This window comes from Sus scrofa, chromosome 5, assembly GCF_000003025.6.
Source record: "Sus scrofa isolate TJ Tabasco breed Duroc chromosome 5, Sscrofa11.1, whole genome shotgun sequence".
NCBI lineage: Eukaryota > Metazoa > Chordata > Mammalia > Artiodactyla > Suidae > Sus > Sus scrofa.
In genome coordinates this window covers 45,510,345-45,527,518 of record NC_010447.5, presented here as the reverse complement: position 1 = coordinate 45,527,518, position 17,174 = coordinate 45,510,345, and the positions used below count along the sequence as shown (strand labels likewise).

The 17,174-nt window shown below is 37.6% G+C and overlaps 1 protein-coding gene across 6 annotated transcripts in view; it reads left to right on the top strand.

The window, feature by feature from the left end:
* Positions 1,858-17,174, top strand: part of CCDC91 (coiled-coil domain containing 91) — a 387,500-nt gene continuing 372,183 nt past the window's right edge. For 4 of the 6 annotated variants that reach the window (XM_021090992.1, XM_021090995.1, XM_021090994.1 and 1 more), the window contains exon 1: positions 1,858-2,054. The gene's annotated coding sequence lies outside the window, so the exon portion shown is untranslated. 6 annotated transcript variants of the gene reach the window in all.

Sequence of the window (17,174 nt, the reverse complement as noted above, 5' to 3'; positions counted from 1 at the left end):
AAACATAAAGGAAAAGTAGATTGCTAGATCCACAAATAAGAATTGGTCCTTGACTTGGTGATCGAGTAAATAGGTCAACAAATATGTGTAATAAAGGATCCTATTTCCTATAATAGAAATCTGTTTTCTACGCACACAAAGAAGATGACAATGGACAGAAAAAAAGGTGTAGAAGAGGTAACATTTATGCTCAATACTGAAACTGTTCACTAACCGCTTGAACCTGCACTTACTGGAGAAGTGTTAGGATTCCTTGTTGACATTTTCCACATCCAGTACAGAGCAGAGATGATTACAGGCTTCAGCCAATTTTGTTCAATGGAAAAATGAGGAAAAAATAATGTCCAAAATGTTAAAAGAATGCCTGGTATCCAAAGATCTTGATATTCCAGAGACTTATGCTTAGATTCCCAAGTTACTTGTCTGTTCTTTTCACTAGACTGTCAGCATCTTGAAGGCAAAGATCTTTTTTTTTTTTTTTGTCTTTTTGCCTTTTTTTCTAGGGCTGTACTTGCGGCTTATGGAGGTTTCCAGGCTATGGGTCGAATCGGAGCTGTAGCCCCTGGCCCACACCACAGCCACAGCAACGCAGGATCTGAGCCGCGTCTGCGACCTACACCAGCAGCTCAGGGCAACACCAGATCCTTAACCTACTGAGCAAGGCCAGGGATTGAACCCGCAACCTCATGGTTCCTAGTCGGATTCGTTAACCACTGGGCCACAACGGGAACTCCTGAAGGCACAGATCTTGAGTGTATATTGTCCACTCCTGGATTCTAGCTTGGTCTAGTATGCCAAGTACATTCAATAATGAATTCTTAAATAAATGTTCCCCAAATCCTTCCCATGTCAAAAATGGACGAATCTTTATTTTTTTTATAGTTTTTATTGTTTTATTATAGTTGGTTTACGGTGTTGTCAATTTTCTACTCTACAGGAATGTGACCCAGTCTCACACACACACATTCTTCTTCTCACATTATCTTCCATCATGCTCCATCACAAGTGACTAGTGCTATACAGCAGGATCTCATTGCTAAAAGAATCTTTAACAAGTTACCTGATCACTGTTTCTCTTGAACAGCTACTGATTATATGTAATGGACAACAACAACAGCAACAACAACAACAACAACAAAACCACAATAAAACCCCAAAAACTATATTACCATGACTCCTTTCAAATAAAACTTGTCGGTTTTGTCATTCTCTCTTTTCTTCAGGAGAAACTATTTGAAGGCTTGGAAAAAAGCGGGCCGCTTGGCAGCTGAACATAGACTATCTCTGAAACAGGGATGGCATGTACAAATTGCTTTGATCTGGAGTTGAAGACAAGAACAAACATAATTCTAGAACAGAGCTCTGTGGCTGAAATCAGACAGCAGCGGTGTGGAGAGGCTCTGGGTATGGGTGCATCCTGGTATTAGAAAGTTTCAAAATGTCAAGAAGAGATGGAGCAGTTGTCTAATCCACTGTTTCCTGGGCACTTTCTACATGCCAGACACTTAACTCAGTTCCAGCATTTAGTGAACTCAGTTTGCAGGAGGTGAAGAGATTAGGCCTACTCTTCTCAGCAGCAATCCTATAATCCCAGATGGTAACGCCATTTTGGAGATGGCTTGATTTGCATAAATTAACATAAAAAAAGGCCCAGTCATTTAAGGGGACTGAGAAGCTGCAGCCCAAGAGAGCGATGCAGTCAACCTCTTTCAAAGGGCAACGCTGTGATGACCACGCAAACCAGTGGTGGCGACCTCTGCAGAAGGGTCCATGGCTCTGCCTCAGCCTGGGCACACGTGACGCCCGTGTAGGCTTGAGTGACAGGCGCGGCGCTGGGCGGGCCTTGGCGGAAATCAACTTCCGGGGGCAGAGGTGCTGGAAGCCGGGTGGTGCGAGGGCTACCCCGTGGTGTGTGGGGCCCCGGTTCACCCTGGTCTGAGGTTGCCTCCAGGTGCGCGCGTGCGGGGCGGTGTGCAGAGGGTGGCTCACCTGGCGGCGTGGGGGAGCGGCGCAGCAACAGCGGCGGCGGAGGCGGCGGCGAGAGTCCGGAGCAGGTAAACGGACGCTCGCCTTCCAGGCCTGGATCTGGGACCAGGGCCGGGAGAGGTCGGTGGCGCGGCCGGAGGCGGCGTGGACGCGAGCGGGAAGCGCGGCCCGGCTTCCGCCACCGTCCTGGCTCCGGGAGGTCGCTGGGCCCGGGCGTCAGTGGGCGTGACCTCGGCGGGCGGTGTCGACCCGTGCTTGCCCTCGCCTGCAGGTTTCGGCCCCTGCACGTTCCGGAATCGGATGTTTTCAAGTCTACTCACCCGTACACGTGATTATCGTGTCACTGAAGCTCCCACTGCATGGAGACTCTGATGGTAGTTGAATTTTCACTGATGCCTCCTGGTTTATATTTCCCCTTCGACTTGCCTAAGTTTACAGTTTAAAAGCTGTGTAACGTCCATCAGCCACATTTCCTTTTTTCTTGGGGCCCCACATGTTGCAATAAGAAAAGTGGCATTTCGGGGTGAAGGCACTAATCGGGAACTTTCCAAGTGGTGAGGCATCCTTCATCCCCTTGCGTGCGCCCCCTCTCCCCACAATAATGATGTTTCTTCCATCTGCCGTTGTGTACTGCGGAGGAAAGCTTTGGACATGAAACCTATTTTTGGCTTCACTTGAAGGAGTGGCACCTCTATTAAAAGCAGCGCTGAGTGTGTTTTTTTGGTGTGATGATGTTGCTGCTGCTACTACTCTCACTTGCTGAGCCTGATTTCCTGGAGGGTAAAGTTCTGGCCACAGCTGTAGGTGATTCAGCGGTCCCTGAAGAATTCAGCTGACTCTTTTCCTTCCCTCCGCCTCTGAACTATGCAGAGATTACTGCCATCTTATTCTCCAGATAATTTATTTGGGCGGTAGTTGGGTGATGGCTTTTGGATGTAGTTTGATTGTAGTGATTGGAGAGGATGAATTTTTATCTTGTCGCTGGGGTGAGCTAACATTTCACCCCACAATTTGAGATAATATACCTAGGATATTTAGTTGGGTGGAGTGACAGGGAGTGGCAGTAAATTCATTTTGTTTTCTGCCATTGGAGACTTCCACACGTCATCTCACTTGCCTTCTTCAAGTTTCATGGACGGGATTGTTTGTACCATACCTGTTAGGTTAAAGGAGCAGGAAGATGTCAGGAAGAGTGCACCTGTATGGTGCTGGCTAGCCAGTAAATTGTGTGGTAGAGAATTGCCGTGGTTACAAAGTTTAGTATCTTCCAGGCTGGCTAGGAGGTTGTTCTCTGGGCTGGGAGATCTTGTTATGAACTGGTTTCCTAGCAACAGTACAAGCCAAAAGGAATAAACATACAGAAAACAAAGTGGTGAAAGTTACTTACCTACCTTTTAACTTTTATTAAATGGAAAAATGTATCTTCTTTTTGGAGTGATCAGCCAAAACTTCTGAGAGCTTTTTTATTTTAATCATTTTAGTACCTAATACCAAAGAAAAAGAAACTGTAGAAAGTCATCGGAAAGACAGCATTTTTTTTGGGTGGCAGTTTAAAAAAAAAAAAGGTGGTTACGAAGTAGCTGGTCTGAAGCTTAAATGGACAAATAGGAATTTGCTTAGTAAGAGGTATTTTATTTTGTACCCCTAGCTATAGATGTAAGATTTGTAAGGTTTTTAATATTGTTATGAATAAAGAAAACTATTTGAAGGTTTATTATCTTTCTCTTCATGGCAAAATTGGGATGGGAGTGCTTTAGGGTGGTTGAGACAGTTTTCATTAGTAAATTGGAAAGGGAACGGGAAAGGTATAGTTTCTTTCCAAATCTTGCTTATAATCACTGTGCCTTCTTTAGCAACATGTTACTTGTGATTTGGGGTCATTCTTGAAACTCATCAAATTTTGTTATTTTCTGTCTAAACAATGAAAATTTAGTAAAAAAAGGCAACTCTTAAATATATTAACTCTGTATCAATGTCTATTTCTTCTTATTTACTAATGATAAATCAATTTTTTAATTTGCAATGAAAAATTGCAAAGGATATTTTGTTTCCTCATTCTGTCTCCCCTACCCCCATACCCATTAAGCTGAGTTTAGCTCATTTAATTTGATGCCTGTTTTTCAAAAGGGCATGTCCTGTGTCTTTTAAAATGTGGGTTTGTTTCACTTTACATGTGAAAAAATCTTTTTTTGTATCTTGTTCTTTAAGCTCTGAAAAATGCATAATAGTCATGTAACCACCACAATCCAGACAAAGAACATTTCTATCATTCCAAAAAGTTCCCTCATATTCCTTTGTAGTTAGTTTCCTCCCGTTAAGATAAATCCTGACAACTACTGATCTGTTTCATATTCCTATAACTTTGTCTTTGTTTGGAATGTCACATAAATGGAATCCTATAGTGTGTAGAATTAGTTTCTGGTTCCTTTTAAGTGATGATTTTGTGATTCATTTATGTTGGTGCATATATCAATGACTTGTTCTTTTTTATTGCTGAGTACTATTTCATTGGCTGACTGTATCACAATTTGTTTTTCATCAGTTGATGGAAATTTAGGTTGTTTCCAGTTTTTGGCATTTAGGAATGAAGTTGCTATAAACATTCATGTACAGGTCTTTGTGTAGACATATGCTTTTATTTCTTTCAGTTAAATATCTAGGAGTAAGATTCTTTGATCATTTGGCAAATGCTTAACTTTATAAGAAATTATCAAAGTATTTCCCAAGATAGCTATTTTGTTTTGCATCTTTACTAGCAATATTTGTTGGTTCCAGTTTATTCATTCTGGTCAGCATTTGTCATTTTACTTTTAATTTTAGCTATTCCAACAGGTAATTAGTGGCATTGCATTGATGCTTAATTTGAATTTTCATTTCTACTGATATATTGAGCATCTTTTCACGTGCTCATTTGCTTTCATTCGCTATCTGTGTATCTTTGGTGACGTATCTGTTCAAATCTTTGGTCTGTTTTCTTACTGAGTTGTAAGAGTTTTTTTTATATAGTCTGGATATGATTTCTTTATTATATGTTCATAAATATTTTCTTTCAATCTGTGGTTTGTCTTTTTATTTTCTTAACGTAACTTTCAGAGAGCTGAAGTTTTAAATTTTGAAGAAGTCCAGTTTATTACCTTTTCTTTTATGGTTTATGCTTCTGTGTCCTAACTAGAAAAGTTTGCCTAACCCAAAGAAACAAAAGTTTTTTTTAAACTGTCTTTTCTAGCTTTAGATTTTACCTTAAGGTCTGTGATCTATTTTGATCAATTTTTGATTTATTTTTATATGTGGTGCAAGATATGGGTCAAAGCCCACCCCCTCCCCCAATCTCTCTTTCTCTCATTGTACATGGATACTCAGTTTGTCCAGCACCACTCATTGAAAAGATGTTCCTTACTATCCTTTCTTAAGTAAATTTTCTTGGCACCTTTGTCAAAAATCAATTGACTGTGTATGTGTAGATCTGTTCTTGGGCTCTCAATTCTATTCTTGTCATTCTTTGTGTTTCTCCTTTGGCTAGAACCACACTTTTTTCCTTATTGTAAATTTATAGTATGTCTTGAAATTAGGAAGTTGGAGTTTTTCAATGTAGTTTTTTTTTTTTTTTTTTTTTAATTGTTTTGGGTATCCTGGCTTGTTTCCTTTCATTTACATTTTTAGAATTAGTCTGTCTATTTCTATAAAAAAAGCATTATGGGGTTTTGATTGAGGATGCATTGAAGTGATAGATATACTTCGGGAGAATTAACATCTTAATGTTGTTTACTGATCTATTGATAAAGTATCTTTACTTAGGTCTTTGATTTTTCTCAATGTTTTATGGCTGAAAGCATAAAAATCTTGCACATATTTTATTTATATCTACGTGTTCATGTTATTTGGTGCTGTTGTAAATGGTAATCTTTTTAAAACTTTCAATCTGCAATTATGTATACTGATATTTTAAATTGATATTACTAAATTGATATTTTATATTGACCTAGAGCTCTTGACCTTGTTAAATTCACTTATCCAAGTAGCTTTTGTAGACTTTTTGGCTATTGGACCAATAAGTATGTTGAACAGAACAAGTAAGAGCTGACATCCTTGTCTTGTTTCTCATTTTAGTGGGGAAGGCATGTAGTCTTTTACCAATAAGAAGTTAGCTATAGGAGTTCCTGCTGTGGTGCAGTGGTTAACGAATCTGACTAGGAACCATGAGCTTGTGGGTTCGGACCCTGGCCTTGCTCAGTGGGTTAAGGATCCGGCGTTGCCGTGAATTGTGGTGTAGGTTGCAGACGTGGCTTGGATTTCGCGTTGCTGTGGCTCTGGTGTAGGCCGGCAGCTACGACTCTGATTCGATCCCTAGCCTGGGAACCTCCATATGCCGTGGGAGCAGCCCTAGAAATGGCAAAAAGACAAAAAAAGACAACAACAAAAAAAGAAATTAGCTATAGACTTTTTGTAAATACAGTTATCAGACTGAGGAAGTTTTCTTTAGCTTCTAGTTTGGTGACAATTTTCAAAAAATTATAAATGAATATTGTATTTTTTTGATTGTGGAAATTATAGTTGATTGTACTAGAAAATTGGGAAATAAAGAATCCTATAAAGAAAAGAGTTAACCTATTTCCATTAATATGAGGTAATTCCTGTCTTTTGTTTTTCTTTGCAAACATTTTACAAACATAATTATAAATATTGTTTTCCATTTTTTTTTATTTTGCTAAGCATCACATTGAGTCATACATTTTTTGAGAACTTGTGTATTCTTGATTTGTAGTTAAGATAGTTAAGTTTTCCCCATTAGAATTAACATTAAATCTGCATAACTCTGATGAAATTTTCTTGATTGATTTTTTGAAAAGTGTTTATCAAAGTGTATGAAATTTTTTCAGATTCCTAGCATATATTTCTTCTTTGTTTCATTTTATAGTGTTAGAGTTTGTAATTTATTTATAATAAATTTTGGTTCAAAATAATAGCAGTCAATATCATTGACTTTTTGGGCATCACTTTAAGGTAGAATCCTAGAATTTCAGAAACTCATCTCCTTAGATTTTTATCTAGTTTAAACCATTGTTATACAAGTTTAGCATCTGGAATAAGCAAATGGCTTTTCCATTCACATTATTATTTTACTGCCAATGATCTAGATAGGATTCCTGATGTATTTTTTGTAATGTAAAATACTTATGTTCTACTTTTTTTAAGAATTGTGGAAATCGTGTCTAGCATCATGCAGAAAAACTCTTTATGTATGTTGTTTTATTGAATTCCAACCAGTACATTTTGAGATAGCTAGCTAGTATTTTTCCTGTTTCATAGATAATAAAACTGAGTTTCAGACAAGTGAGCGTACTTATTCAAGGTTGTATTTATAGTGAGTTGTAGAGCTGGAGTTTGGTCACAAATCTTGAATCTGCTTGATTTTTAGGCTACAATACAAATATTGAATTATTGTAAGTATTTTTAATGTATTCTGCTTAGTCTGGATCTTCTAATTTTAATTCTTAGAATAAAATCATTAAGCAAATTAATAAATCAGCATAAGACAGTATCAGTTACCTATCAAATATTTGCCCAAATTTCTAATATAAAAATTTGCAATTTTTAAATTGTTTTTAGACATTTTTTGACCTGTATCCTCTTCCTTCCCCTGTCAAATCCCTGAAAAGTGGTACAAAGAGTGGTGTTAGCTGTATGCTGTAGACTTAAAAAATTTTTTTTTCTATTGTAGTTGATTTACAATGTTATGCCAATTTATCCTGTACAGCAAAGTAACCCAGTTACACACACACACACACACACACACACACACACACACACACACATTCTTTTTCTCATATTATCCTCGTTCTTATTTCATCACAAGAGGTTGGATATAGTTCCCTGTGCTGTATAGCAGGATCCCATCACCTACCACTCCAAATGTAACAGTCTTCATCTGCTAACCCCAGACTCCTGATCTATTCCACTCCCTCCCCTTTCCCCTGGCAAACAGGAGCCTGTCCATTTCCATGATCTGTTTCTGTTTTGTAGATAGATCTTTTGTGCCTTATTTTAGATTCCACATATAAGTTGTATAGTTTGGTGTCTGTCTTTCTCTTTCTGACTTCACTCAGTATGAGTCTCTAGTTCCATCCATGTTGCTGCAGAGGGCATTATTTTGTCCTTTTTTATGGCTGAGTAGTATTCCATTGTATATATGTACCACATCTTCTTAATCCATTTATCTGTTGATAGGCATTTAGGTTGTTTTTATGTCTAGGCTATTGTGAATAGTGCTGTGATGAACATACGGGTACATGAATGTTTTTTAATGAAAGTTTTGTCTGGATATATGCCCAGAAGTGGGATTGCTGGATCATATTTTAGTTCTATATTCAGTTTTATAAAGAACCTCCATACTATTTTCCATAGTGGTTGTACTAATTTACATTCCCACCAACCAGTGAAGGAGAGTTCCCTTTTTTCCACATCCTCTCCAGCATTTGTTTGTTTGTTGACTTGTTAATGATGGCCAGTCTAGTGTGATGTGGTACCTTGTTGTTTTGCTTTGCATTTATCTAATAATTAGTGATATTTAGCATTTTTTCATGTGCTTGCTGACCATATGTATGTCTTTGGAGAAATGTCTAATTAGATCTACTGCCCATTTTTTAGTTGGTTTTTTTTTTTTTTTTTTTTTTTTTTGGTTGTTGTTGAGTTGTATGAGTTGTTTGTATGTTTTGGAGATTAAACTGTTGTTGGTTGAGTCATTGGCGAAAATTTTCTCCTATTCTGTGGGTTGTCTTTTTGTTTCGTTAATGGTTTCCTTTGCTGTGCAAAAGCTTTTGAGTTTAATTAGGTCTCATTGGTTTGATTTGTATGTTTATTGCCTTTGTTCTAGGAGGTGGGTCAAACAAGATGTTGCTATAATTTATGTCAAAGAGCATTCTGCCTATATTGTCCTCTGGGAGTTTTATAGCATCTGGCCTTACATTTGGGTCTTTAATCCATTTTGAATTTGTTTTTGTTTATGGTGTTAGAAAATGTTCTCATAGTAGTCTCTCATGATCCTTTGTATTTCTGTAGTGTCAGTTGTAACTTCTCCTTCATTTCTAATTTTATTGATTTGGACCTGCTCCCTTTTTTTCTTGGTAAATCTGGCTAAATGTTTATCAATTTTGTTGATCTTTTCAAGGAACCAACTTTTGGTTTCATTTATCTTCTCAGTTGTTTTTTGGTCTCTATGTTATTAATTTCTGCTCTATTATTTATGATTTCCTTTCTTCTACTAATGTTGGGCTTTGTCTGTTCTTCCTTCTCTAGGTGTTTAAGGTATAAAGTTAGGTTTATTTGAGTTTTTTCTTCTTTCCTGAGATAAGATTGTATTGCTATAAACTTCCCTCTCAGAACTGCTTTTGCTGTGTCCCATAGGTTTTGGGTTGTTGTATCTTCACTGCCATTTTTCTTTATGTATCTTTTAATTTCCTCTTTGATTTCTTCAGTGATCATTAGTTGTTTAGTAGCATATTATCCATAGACTTTTACTGAAAAAATTAGAGATACATTTTGTGTCACTTTGCAGAGGTTACAATAATTTTTAAATTTTGAAATGAGAAGAATTTTTAAAATTACAGGTTTAATAGTTGAAGATAGGGCAGTTCCTGTTTGTAGCTCAGTGGATTAAGAACCCAACTAGTATCCATGAGGATGCGAGTTTGATTCCTGGCCTCTCTCAGTGGATTAAAGGATCTGGCATTGCCATGAACGATGGTGTAGGTCACAGATGTGTCTTGGATCTGGTGTTTCTGTGGCTGTGGCATAGGCCAGCAGCTGCAGCTCTGATTTGAACCCTAGCCTGGGTATTTCCTATGCCACAGGTGTGGCCCTAAAAACGCAAAAAAAGAAAAAAAAGTTGAAGATCAGAGATAATGTTAGCTGTTTTAAAGTACATGTTATAATTCTGGTGAAACTTTTTTTTTTCATTAGAAGGATATGAACATTTTGGTATTTACATAATGTAGTCTAACACATATAGTCATGTAGACTAACTGTATGAAAGAAATAACTATTATTTTGTAAAATGTGAAATCACTTTTTCCTGGTATTCAGAGAGGACTGACCTCTTGTGGTAAAAGACTATATGATAATTTCAAGGTGATTTACTGTTGTATTATGAGAATTCAGAATGTTTGCAGTTGTAATAAAAACAGTGCTACAGTATTGTTCAAGACCCCATTAGTCTGTAAGTACACTTTACTGATAATGGTTTATGTGAATATTACTAAAAAAGCTACTGATTAAATAATTATCAGTAAAAGATAGTGATTAAAGAAAGAGATTGAGTATCATTAATTACGAATTTTATAAAGATAACTTAAAATGAGGTTATAACTTTTATTCACAATTTGCCCAAATTGGGCATGAAAACTGAAAATGAGCTTATGAAAGCTGAATGGCATTAAGTGAGTGGCCTGAATTAGAAAAGTTGATATAAATACTTATTTTCTATTCTCCTGAGTGGAACGATGTCTATTTAATAATTGGTTGCCGTTTTCATTAAACATTTAGATATTTTAAGGTTTTCCTCTTGTCTGTTATGCAGATGAGACATGCTGATTTTTTTAAGGACTAGTTTGTGCTTAAAGTGAGTGGTGTTTTAAGATGTCATTTGCTAAGGTAGTATATAGGACTTTTTCCCATTGTTATGTTAGTTAAGAACACTTGTATAGGACTTTTTGTTGCAAGAACCTCTTGTAGGAGTCTTTGTCTTCATTGTTGTGCTGAATTGCTTTCCTAAAGTTCAGAGTTAGGTTTTACTGATCTTGCTACTTTTGTTTTCAATAGGAGAAGAAAAGAATATCACAAAGTTATTATTCTCAGTGTCACAGTGATGAACATTTAAGGTGACTCCCTTATGGTTGATGAGAAGTGCCCTAACCACTTAGAGTCTACTTAGATTATCAAATGTTTTGTTGTGTGATTCCTACAAAATCTTTAGGAGCAGAAAATTGTATGAACAAGCTAAATAATATATTCAATAGCCTTGCTGGGTATTCTTGGTTGTAGGTTTTGCCCTTTCCAAATACAACACTAAATATAGTTATCAAAGCACAAGAGAAGAGAACCAAACAGGAAGAGGAAAAGGAAAGAACTAGTAAAACTAACCCCAAACAAAGAACAAAATGGCAATAAGAACATACATATTGATAATTACTTTAAATGTAAATGGATTAAATGCTCCAACCAAAAGACCTTGACTGGTTGGGTTAAAAAAAAAAAAAAAATCTGTATATATGCTGTCTACAGGAGACCCATTTCAGATCTAAGGACACATACAGACTGAAAGTGAGGGCATGGGAGAAGATATACCATGCAAGTGGAAATCAAAAGCTGGAGTAGCAATACTCATATCAGACAAAATAGACCTTACAATAAAAAGTGTTACATGACACAGAAAAGGACACTACCTAGTGATCAAGAGATCAGTCTAAGAAGAAGATATAACAATTGTAAATATATATGCATCCAATAAAGGAGCACTCCCTTACATAAGGCAGTTGCTAACAGACATAAAAGAGAAGTCAGCAGTAACACAATATAAGTGGGAAGACTTTAATGCCCCACTTACATCAATGGACGGATCATCTAAACAGAAAATGAGTAAAGAAACATAGGCCTCAAATGACACATTAGTCAGATAGACTTAACTGATACTTATAGAACATTCTTATGAAAGCAGAGAAATACACATTCTTCTCAAGAGAACATTCTCTGGAATTCGTCACATGCTGGGCCACAAATCAAGCCTGGGTAAATATAAGGATATTGAAATCCTATTAAGTATTTTTTCTGACCACAAGGCTATGAAACCAGGAATCAACTACAATAAAAAACCCCATAAAACACAGGCTCCTGGTGACTGAGAAGTATGCTCCTAAACAACCAATGGATCACTGAAGAAATCAAAGAGGAAATTAAAAAAATACCTAGAGACATGTGAAAACTAAAACATCCCCTAAAACTATGGGATGCAGCAAAAGCAGTTCTATGAGGGAGGTTTATAGCAATACAGTTTCACCTTAGGAAATAAGAAACATCTCAATTAAACAATGTAACTGTACATCTAAAGCAACTAAAGAAAGAACAAAAAACCCCAAAGTTAGTATAAGGAAAGAAATAAAGATCAGAACAGAAATAAATGAAATAGAGACTAAACAGTAGAGAAGGTCAATGAAACTAAAAGCTGGATCTTTGAAAAGGTAAACAAAATTGATAAACCTTTAGTCAGACTCATCAGGAATAAAATGAAAGGGTGCAAATCAATAAAGTTGGAAATGAAAAAGGAGAAGTTACAACTGACACCATGGAAATACAAAGGATTTCTTGAGCTTACTAAAGCAACTATATGCCAGTAGAATCTATAACCTAGGTGAAATGGGCAAATTTTCAGAAAGATAAAATCTTCCAAGACTGAACCATGAAGAAATAGAAAATGTGAACAGACCAATCACAAGCACTGAAATTGAAACTGTGATTAAAAAACTTCCAACAAAAGTTCAGGATCAGATGGCTTCATAGGTGAGTTCTATCAAATTCTCTTTTCCTTAGAGAAGAGTTAGTACTTATCCTTCTGAAACTCTTCCAAAAAATTGCAGAGAAACAAACACTCCTACACTCATTCTGTGCAGCCAGCATCACCCCAATATCAAAACCAGAAAAAGATATCATACAAAAAGAAAATTGCAGGCTAATATCACTAATGAGTATTGATGCAAAAATCCCTAACAAAAAATACTAGCAAACTAAATCCAAAAATACATTAAAAGGATCATACACCATCATGTAGTGGGGTTTAGCCCAGGGATGAGTCCTCAGTATCTGCAAATCAATCAGTGTGATACACCACATTATCAAGTTGAAGAATAAAAATCAGATGACTATCTAAATAGATGTGGTAAAAACTTTTGATGGAATTCAACACCCACTTATGATAAAAACACCACCGAAAGTGGGCGTAGAGGAAATCTACCATAATAAAGGCCATATATGACAAACTGACAGTTCACATCATTCTGAACAGTGAAAAGCTGAAAGCATTTTCTTTAAGATCAGGAACAAGGTAAGGGCATCCACTCTTGCCTCTTTTATTCAGCATAGTTTTGGAAGAGCTAGCTATGGCAATCAGAGAGGAAGAAATTAAAAGAAATCCAAATTGAAAAAGAAGTAAAATTTTATATTTGCAGATTATATGGTACTCTACATAGAAAGAAAGTCCTAGACACTACCAGAAAACTACTAGAGGTCATCAATGAATTTGGTAACATTGCAGGACACAGTTTTTTTTTTTTTTTTTTTTTTTTTTTTTGATGAGCTCCTGCTAACATTTTCACTTTGTTTTTTTTAAATTGCTCAATGAATTTTTTTATGTTTATAGTTGTACAGCAATCATCACAAGAAATTTTGTAGCATTTCCATCCCAAACTCTTTAGTGCATCCCCCCACCTGCAGGATACAAAATTAACACACAGAAATCTCTTGCATTTTATATGCTAACAACAAAATTTTTTTTTACTTTATTTTATTTTACCTATTTATTTGTTTGTTTGTTTATTTATTTATTTTTTGTCTTTTTGCCCTTTCTAGGGCCGCTCCCGTGGCATATGGAGGTTCCCAGGCTAGGGGTCTAATTGGAGCTGTAGCCACCGGCCTACGCCAGAGCCACAGCAGTGTGGGATCTGAGCTGCGTCTGCGACCTACACCACAGCTCACAGCAATGCTGGGTCCTTAACCCACTGAGCAAGGGCAGGGTTCGAACCCGCAACCTCATGGTTCCTATTCGGATTTTTTAGCCACTGTGCCATGACGGGAACTCCCCTATTTTATTTTATTTTATTTTATTTTATTTTTGCTTTTTAGGGCTGTACCCGTGGCTTATGGAGTTTCCCTGGCTAGGGGTCCAGTCGGAGCTACAGCTGCTGGCCTACACCACAGCCACAGCAACACCAGAACTGAGCCACGTCTGTGACCTACACCACAGTTTATGGCAATGCCGGTTCCTTAACCCACTGAGTGAGACCAGGGATTGAACCTGCAATCTCATGGTTCCTAGTCAGATTCGTTTCTGCTGTGCCACAACGGGAACTCCCTAACAAAAAAATTTTAGCAAGAGATATTTAGGGAAAAAAATCCCATTTGCCAATGTATCAAAAAAAAATCTATGAATAAACCTATCTAAGGAAGCAAAAGACCTGTATTCTGAAGAGACAGACACTGATCAAATAAATTGAAGGTGACACAGATGAAAAGATATACCGTATTCTTTTATTCAAAGAATCAGTATTGTCAAAGTGACTATACTATTCAAGGCAGTCTGCAGATTCAGTTCAATTCCTATCAAATTACCAATGGCATTTTTTACGGAACTTGAACAAAAAACAGAATTTTTTTTTGGAAATGCAAAGGACCCTGAGTGGCCAAAGCAATCTTGGGAAAGAAATATAGACCTGGAGGAATCAGGCTGACTTAAGACTGTACTACAAAGCTACAGTCATCAAACATTGTGGTACTGGAACAAAATGGAAATATAGATCAGTGGAACAGGATAGAAAGCACAGAAATAAACCCACACACCTAATCTACCACAAAGGAGGCAAGAATATTCAGTTGAGAAAAGACAGTCTCTTCAATAGGTGATGCTGGGAAAACTGGACAGCTCCATGTAAAAGAATGAAATTAGAACATTCTGTAGCATCACACAAAAAATAAACTCACAATGGATTAAAGAACTAAATGTAAGGCCAGATACTATAACACTCTTAGAAAAAACATAGGCAGAACACTCTAGGACATAAACCACAGTAATACCTTTTTGGATCCATTTCCTAGAGTAAGGAAACTAAAAACAAAAACAAATAAATAGGACCAAATTAAACATGAAAGCTTTTGCATGGCGAAAGAAACCATAAACAAGATGAAGACAACCTACAGAATGGGAGAAAGTATTTTCAAAGGAAGCAACCAACAGGGGATTCATCTCCAAAATGTAGGAAGAGTAGGGATTAAGATGGCAGAATAGAAGGGCTGGAGCTCAGCTTCTCTCCTAAAAACAAAATTACAACCAAATGCTGAATACCCTTCAACCAAATGCACTGGAAACTTTCAAAGAGACATCCTGCTCCAGAAGACAAAGAGGAGGCCACATTAAGAGTTCGGAGGAGCGATTGCATGATATAAGCAACCCCATACCTCCCGGGTGGGAAGCCCACAGATGGGAAAGTGACTATTACAGAGACTCATCTACAGGAGTGAGAGTTCTAAGCCCCACATCAAGTCCCCACACCCAGGGATCTGGCATTGGGAGAAAGAGCCCCCAGAGCACCTGAAATTGAAGGCCAGTGGGGATTGTGTGCAGGAGCTCCATGGGACTGGGGGGAATGGAGACTCCATTCTTGAAAGGCACACAGACATTTATGTGCACTGGGTCCCAGGTCAAAGCAGAGGCTCCGTAGGAATCTGAGTCAGACCTGACTTCAGTTCTTGGAGGATCTCCTGGGAAAACAGAAAGTGACTGTGGCTTGTTGTGAGGGAAGGGCATTGGAGGCAGAGCTCTCAGGAATATTCATCAGCCTGTGATTCTCTGGAGGTGGCCATTTTGGGAAAACCTGGCCTCACCCATCAGTGCTGAGATACCTCAGGCCAAACAATAATGCAGGTGGGATCACAGCCCTACCCATCAGTAAACAGGCTGCCTGAAGACCCCCCAGGTACACAGCCACCTCTAATCTCACCCAGAGACAAAGCCCCACCCACCAGAGGGATAGGAATCAGCCCTGCCTACCAGTGGTTATGCACCAGGCCCTCCCATCAGGAAGCTTACAGCAAGCCCCTGTACCAACTTCAGCCACAAAAGGAGCAGACATCAGAAGTAAGAGAAGCTACAACTCTATTCTCTGCAAAAAGGACACCACACCAAAAAGCTATAAAAATGAAAAGGCAGAGAACTATAACTCAGATGAGGGAGAAAGGAAAAAACCCCAGGAAAAACAGCTAAGTGATCTGGAGATTATCAATCTCCAGGAAAAAGACTTTAGACTGTTGATGCTGGAGATGATGCAAGATGTTGGAAATAAACTGGAGGCAAAGATTGATAATTTACAGGATTCAGTGAGCAAAGGAATACAAGATTTAAAATTTAAGGAAGCAGAGATGCAAAATACAATAACTAAAATAAGAAATTCATTAGAAGCAACCAACAGCAGAATACAGGAGGCAGAAGAATGAATAAGTGAGGTGGAGGACAGACTAATTGAAATCACTGATTGGAACAAAAAAGAGAAAGTAATTGCAAAGAAATGAAGAGCATCTCAGAGAACCCTGGGACAATGTTAAATGTACCAAGATCCGTATTATAGCGGTGCCAGAAGGAGAAGAGAGAAAGGGACAGAGAAAATATTTGAAGAGATAACAGCCGAAAATTTCCCAGATATTGGAAAGGAACCAGTTACTCAAATCCAGGAAGCACGAGTACCATATAAAATAAACTCAAGGAGGAACATTCTGAGACACATATTAATCAACCTGACCAGAATTAAAGACAACGAGAAAATATTGAAAGCAGCCAAGGAAAAGAAACAAATACAAGGGTACCCTGCTAAGGTTATTGGCAGATTTTTCAGCAGGAGCTCTGCAGGCCAGAAGGGAGTGGCATGACGTACTTAACGTGATGAAAGAAAAACCCTCCAACCAAGATTACTTTACCCAGCAAGGCTCTCATTCAGATTTGAAGGAGAAATCAAAAGCTTTACAGATAAGCAAAAGCTAAGAGAATTCAGCAACACTAAACCAGCTTTACAAGAAATACTAAAGGAACTTCTCTAGGCAGCAAGGGCCACAACTAGAACCAAAATACCACAAATGACAAGGCTCACCTGTAAAGGCATATATATATACAGGAAAGATATGAAATCTCCCATGCACAATTATGCTACCAAAATCAGAAATCATGAGAAGAGGAGGTTACAAATGAAGGACACTGGAGATCCACTTGTAATTAAGAGACCAACATCCTAAAACAATCTCATAAATACGTATATGTATATATGTGTGTGTGTGTGTATATATACAGGGAGAGAGAGAGAGGGAGAGAGAGACTCCTATAGCAAAACTTCAGGGCAACTGCAAATCAAAAATCCACAATTGATAGACATGCAAATAAGAAA